We start from the raw sequence: 7402 nt of genomic DNA on the forward strand, positions 1-7402 counted from the left end.
AGGGGTTTTCATGTTCCAGTTTGTGGGTAATATCTTTGGGATCAGTAATCAATAAAAGTTTAAATGAAAACTATGAACTATACTCCAGCTGCATTTAAATTTCTAAGTAACGGCATAACAACATTTTCATACATGTTTGTATATAATTCAGAACTGGTTCCTCCCTCGCCCCCTTCTAAAACTGGACACAGACATTTACATTTCAATTTCTGCTCGCAAGCCTCATGGGTATACATTAACTGCATCAGCTGCATACAGTGAGGCTTAAAAATTCAGGCCTAGGAATAAGGACCATATCGTAGCCATTACTTCATTCTGAAGGAGCTCCCTGCATTGAGTATATATTATGGTTGAGCCTCAGCCCTTGGACCGATTGACACAGAAGTGTCTGGATTTCACCATTATTTTGACAGCAACACAATGAAAGTTTCATTTGAAATTCAAGTGGTTACTGGTGCAAGATGCTTGCTCAGGCTTACAGATATGCTATTACTTCATTATCAAATGTGTCCATCATTTACATGAAGGCTTCCTCCTGTGTTTCAAAAGCACCTCCTTGCCCCACATCACAGTGTTACTGGATGCAAGACTGCTCCTAAATATCATTTGCTGTAAAGCGAAGAGCACAGACCTTAAGGTAAACATTGTTCTGGCAACTATGCAGCAAAAAGGGTACTAGGGACAAGGCACTGACACCAGTTGTTCTGATCTACTGCAGTGAGCCTCTGTGATGGGGAAATATTGGCTCAAGTCTGATAATAAAATTATTTGCAACTCTTGGAAGTAAGCACACCAAAGCACTTTTAATCTCCAAGATGCATTTTATTAGTCCATAAACTACAAGAAGTTCCTTTTTTTTGCCAGGGAAAACAAATCTACTAAACTGGAAATATTTAAAGGTTTAGTAACAATTACTTCAGTGCCTACTGGGCCCTCGCTGATGGGTCCATACCTCCAGCGCTGCTGAGGTTCAGCGTCTTTCACTGGCTTCCTGCCACAGCCTCCTCCAGAGCTTAGGGAAAGCTCTTCCACTGTCCATGAGGCCTGACTGTGGGCTAGTTGTAATAAAAATGAATGTTATATGAAGTCTCTACCCTGTGACCTGAAGGTGTAAGGGGAATAAATGCTAGCTAGTTTGCTTGGGTAACAGTGACCACAGACACCAGGATTGCTCTACAGTCAATGGAGAGAGATGAACACATTTAGTTACCTCTGGAAAAACCCCTCTCCTCCCATCAGCTATGAGAGTACACCCAGTGAGAGCAGCATAAGAACAGAAGCTAATCTATACATATTTCCCACTCAACAGTAACAGCTCCTTTGCAGACATCATTTAAAAAGGCTAGATTAACTGGCCGAGGAAGCACTGGTTTATTTTTTTCAATTCCACAGTTGCTATAGCAACTAAACAAATTAAGAAACTAAACAAATAGTATGTAGTAAATGCACAGAAACAATAGAAATGACCAAAATAAGCACCACCTTTCCCACACTGGTAATTCATACGTGTATTACTGCAGGAATAGCGTGGAGACACCTCAATGGTAACGGAGCTTTTAGAGGCCTTTAGAGTTGGTGACAGATTAATAGGTTGGTATCATAAGTCTTGACGTCCTTGCAATTTTGGTATTCTTGGTTTTATACACAAACAAACTAAACACTGTAAACACTTCAGTGCATCAGCTGTAGCATTACACGTGCGATTAGACCACTGGGAACTTTACAAAGTAAGACCACGCGCTTATTTCCATGTGACAGAGCAAGTCAGCGTGCAACAAGAGAACAGTGTCCAAGCACCACAGCTATCCCAACAGATAATTTTCAAAAATAATTTCCTCAGGGAAACTCCAGCAACATTAAAAATCAGGTCTGCTAAAGACAACCATATATAAGAAATATTTTCATTGCCACTAGTATAAAAGCAAAAGATTTTACTTTATTTCCTGATTATTAAGTTCCATGCTGTGTAAAGCAATTATCACATCTCTCAATTTCCCCATCCTTGCATTATTTTATTAAAACTAATGAAAGTTCTTAGCATACAAGAGACTAAATAAATTTGCACAGGATTATAACAGCCAGCCTACATTCATCCCCGTAGACTTAAATACTAACTGTAAAAGAAGCAACATTTACACACTAAATAACTATGTTGCCTCCTGAACTGCTCCTCATACGATCTGGTAAATCCTTTAACTCAGCAAATGCCTGTAGCTGAATTGGAGTGGGCTGGAAAAAACACTCTAATCAGAGAGCGAGAGAGACTGGTCACCCAGGGCAATGCCAAGGTCGCTCATGGACAACATAACACTTTACACATAATCCAGTTACAAGAAATCAGGCCTCTACTTCAATAAAAACACTTGTATTGTTGGTGCTTCAGGTCGTTTATTCCCCTAAGCACTGCAGAGCTCAGACTCATTGGGCTGTATTGAGCTATTCATCTAATCTTTGATGATGGAGAAGAAAAAAAGAGAAAGCAGTGAAAACTAGAAAGTTCACATAGTATTCTATACTGTTCACAATCTAAGTTAGAGCACAGGAGAGTTCAGCCCAACCTCTATAACCCTGTCTGATATGGCAGCCATATGATATGAGGATATGATATGACTGAGAAGATGAAAAGTTACGTCTTCCCCTGAAGAACCACAAATATTACATTAAATTTCTCATTCAGTGTCTGTGACTAAACACATCAATAAAATACACATTACTTTTCATATCCCCTCCATATTTGAGTCATGGGACTTCCCCTTCCTGATGACCTCTGTTTCTTTTGCTCCTTGCTCTGTTCCATTATGTTTAAAAATCTAAATTTTTACTGCAAGCAGGAAAATGGGGAGATAGCTTCTTACTATTACATCTAGCCTTATTTCTGCAGGCTGGGAGGTAATTTAATTAAGAACTTACTGCTTTGACATCCAAATTCACGCAAGTGTAAAAATCTGGCTCAGCAATCAAGGAGAAAAATTACAAACATTAGTTTAGAAATAACTATTATAAGGAAGAATTTGCCACTACACTGTATGATTTCTGCTATAAGCATAAAAGTTTTGTGCAGAAAAGATTAGCTTCATATGCTGTCCTGTAGGATACTGTCCACCTTACGTCAGAGTATCTGCTTAAAAGCATCTGCTTAAATCTTTGGCCTCATTTTCCTCTAATGTGCCATCAGAGCCTTAACAAGAATTAATATCCAGGAATGGAATGAACTGGGTAAATACTAAGAGAAGCATTATCTAGGAACTGAATCACCAACTAAGACATTTCAAAGTAAAGAAAAGGCAAAATAAAGAAAAAAGAAAAGGCTGTTTGTAAAGGGGCGGGGGGGGGAACAACTTTGGCTAACATTCACCTTTTCTTTTTTATACTAGAAAAGAAGTTAGACATTTGTTGCTGCTTCTCATGAGCCCAACATAAATAGGGGGGAAAAAGCAACTTGAAACCTGTGTGGTGCCAATCTCCGCACTAGTTATAAGGATTCTGTGGTTTCAAGAGTGAACTAGATTTACATAGAAACCCATGTACTATATTTCACTTTTATTTACTATCAAACACTGCAAGAGCAAAATCAAGCATCAGACAATAAAGCAAATCAAGTCAATGTTCATAAGAACATTGGCAACTTTCAACCTTGTAATTAGGACACATGACTGAAAATAAAGAAGTATGACATTAATTTTAACTATTGCCCAAAATCTTAAAGACATTTCTTAAAATCTTCAAGAACATTTATTTTCCTTTTTTAAAAAAGACAAAACATTTAGGTCTGAGAAGTAGACTCAGTCCACTGTCAGTTATAAATATTCTTAAACTTGGTAGAAAAAGCAGACATACAAACCAGAGTTTTATCACAAAAGTTCTGATTCTCCAGACTCCTAAATAAAAACCCTTAGCTTTATAACCATTATTTCAGAGAACTACTCAACAGAGAAAGATTAATCACTTGAAACAAATATTACCATGATCTGATCTCAGAAACAGACACCTATCCTGTTCAGTACTTCATTTCATTGCCTAGCGAACTCCTCACTGTAGGCAAATTAAACAAGCACTTAAAGATCTGAAGAATCAGGAATAAAACATTGAACATAGCAAGCTATACAACAGAACTCTAACAAAATTGTTCAGCTCAGAGCACAGAATTTATCCTAAGCCTCTGTGTACAAGCCTCATGTGCTTGAAGACAGATAATTCTATAAAACTACATAATATTTATCTAAAATTAAGATTAAAGCTAAACACTGGCTACAGCTCTGACAATCAAACATTGCTATCTAATTTTAAACAGACAGCTTTGCGAGCTGTAACAAAACACGCCTCAGGATTGCCACATAGAATTGCCTATCTGGAGGGTCTAAATAATTGAAGAGCTAGAACAAAGACTGCTTTTACTAAGTAACTACAGCAGATTTTCTTTTTCCAATACCTCATCAGATTTATGAAATCTCCAAAATGGTATACTCTCTCATTTAAAGTTGTTTTACAAACTCTTTCCAAGCTATTACAAAATGCATTTAGAGCTTGCAACACAACTTACCACTGTGCTATGACGCTGTAGGCACTGCTAATTCACTGACCTTGAAAGAAAAACAAGGGAAGAGACCTTTTATCATCTCTCAGCCTTCTTCCTAATATCAGCCAGAAAAGGGCTGGTTTTCAGTGAAACAAATAGCATTTTTTAATGTTTTCTAATAAATATTTTTTAAACCTTCATTGTGAGAACTATGCTTAGAAAAAGACAATTTGTGTCTGTACCCCATTACTACACAGAGAATAAAATCTCAGTCACGATACCTTTATGATAGGTGGGGAGTAATGTTTCCTTATAAACTTCCCTGGGATGAACACTATGCATGCACAGACTTTATTGGAACCACATGGCTCCATCTTGCTTCTTTTGAAGTTAGGTGAAGTTCTGCTACTCTTTTTAATAGTAGCACAGTCTGTGCACCATTTAAAACTCCTGTCCTACATACACTTATGGGGCATCCTACACGTAAGTGCAAATACTGAAAAAAAAAGACAAAGAAACCCAAACCCTGCCAAACCCCACACCATAGGACTATATTAACATCTAGCATAAATCAGTCTATCTTCATTACAGTAGAATTATTGAGCAGAGAATCCAGGACATGTATTTTATTTTTACTTAACATTTGAACAGACTAAAGAGGAAAAAAAAAACAGATTGACTTTCCTTCTTTTATACACTTCTCTTTTTGCTTGGAGACAAAAGTTACAATTACTAAAGCATAATTAGTCTCTTTCAATCTCCAGCTTTCTGATAACATTCAGTTTTCAACAAAGCAAAAAAAAAAAACTCATTTTATAAGAATATAATATATTAATTACCAAATTTAGCAAGGTTTTTGTTATTTCAAAGAAAAATTAAGTTCTTTGACCTGAACAACTTGCTTATCTACTTTTGGATGAGTGGTCTCATTTGTGTAGGAAGTGCCAGGGAGCAGCAAGGGTTGGCTACTCCCTACAGGACAGGGAGCAGAGTACGGTAACAGAGCCCCACCATACCTGAGCATGGTGAGCAGGGCAGGCCCAGGTAGCAGCCAGGTTCAACTAAGAGTCCAGATCAACCAGCAACGCTATGGTGTAACATCAAGCCAGGCACATGAGCCAGGATCAGGCTCAATGATAGAAACCAGAGTCAAGCCCAGCCCAGTAATTGCTAGACCTGTCCATAGCAGCAAGGCAGATCCAAAGCCAGGCCAGGACGCGAGTCTGCAGTTCGGAATCAGAGACACCCACAGCCACACACAGGGATAGCTGTGGCTAAACTGAAGACCCACATTCCTAAAGCACATCTCAGAAAAGGACTGAAACCCCCCAGGCTGTGCTAAAATGGGGCTCCTGGGGCCACAGGAGGGTGTGAGAAAAGGCCCCAGGTGAGGCTGGTCAGGGCTGTTAAAGTCTATTAGTGCCCTCAAGTCCTGACAGAAAGAGATGTGTTTTCATTTTTCAAGCAGCAGCTGAAGCAGATAATAGTTTTTCCTAGGGAAAAAAAAAAAAAGCAGCAGTAGAAGATTTCAAAAGAAATATCTTACTTTACAAAGCTTTATAACTTACACCACAATGTTTTTTTTTCAATGAACAATATAGGTAGCTAGTTTTTATGGCCTGTAGGTTACGCAAGAGAACAATGTTTTTGTAAGAATCGTAACCAAGGCTTGTTAAGAGGGTTGTCAAAATGAAAAGAATAGAAGCGATTTCTATGCAGGGCTTTTAAAAGCTAGAAATGTTGGACTAAGAAATGCTGACCATTTCCTGGGAGGTTGTAAGCCTTCAACTTCTATCACCACTCTCTCTGTACTAACATCTCAATCTTGGGCTTCTTGAAGTTTCCAGGAATCTCTGAATCGTACAGAAACTCAACTGGTGCATAAGGCTTTCTACTAATATTTTTGTAAATACCTTAATGCTTTGATTTAATTCATTCACACAGAGTTACAGGAGTGTCTTAAGACACTAAGGACACATTGCTGTGTCTTCCTGTGGATATGTACGTGCATAAGGGTATCTAGGTTTTCTGGCCCATGCGTCGAAAGCAACTGGTTTGTCCTAATGATTTTAGAGTCATGGACTCATAGAATGTCCTGAATTGGAAGGGGCCTGCAAGGATCATTGAGTCCACCTCCTGTCCCTGCACAGGACAACCCCAAATTCACACCATGTCTCTGAAGGCCTTGTCCAAGTGCTTCTTGAATATCGCCAGCCTTGGTGCCTGGGTACTCCACCACCCTCTCGGGGAAGAACCTTTTCGTAATACCCAGCCTAAACCAACCCTGGCACATCTCCCTGCCATTCCCTCGTGTCCTGTATTTGCTCACTAGAGAGAAGAGATCAGCGCCTGCCCCTCCGCCTCCCCTTGGGAGGAAGCTGCAGAGCGCCATTGGGCTGCCCTCAGCCTCTTCTTCTGCAGGCTGAACAAACCAAGTGACTTTATTTTTTCCTCATACGGCTTCCCCTCTAAACCCTTCACCAACTTCGTGGCCCTCCTCTGGACACTCTCTAGTAGTTTTATATCCTTAATGTACTGTGGTGCCCAAACCTGCACACACCTCGAGGTGAGGCCGCCCCAGCGCGGAGCAGAGCGGGACAATCCCCTCCCTTACCCGGCTGCGATGCAGGGCTCAATGCCCCCCAGGGCACGGTTGGCCCTCTTGGCTGCCAGGGCATGCTGTTGGCTCATGTTCAGCTTGCCATCGACCAGAACCCCCAGGTCCCTCTGCAGAGCTGCTCTCCAGCCTCTCATTCCCCAGGCTGTCTGTGCATCCAGGGTTGCTGTGCCCCAGGTGTAAAATCTGGCACTTGCCCCTGTTAAACTCCATACGGTTGGAGATTGTCCGGCTCTCCAGCCTGTCCAAATCCCTCTGCAGGGCCTCTT

The sequence above is a fragment of the Phalacrocorax aristotelis genome, chromosome 8 (assembly GCF_949628215.1).
Source record: "Phalacrocorax aristotelis chromosome 8, bGulAri2.1, whole genome shotgun sequence".
Classification (NCBI taxonomy): domain Eukaryota; kingdom Metazoa; phylum Chordata; class Aves; order Suliformes; family Phalacrocoracidae; genus Phalacrocorax; species Phalacrocorax aristotelis.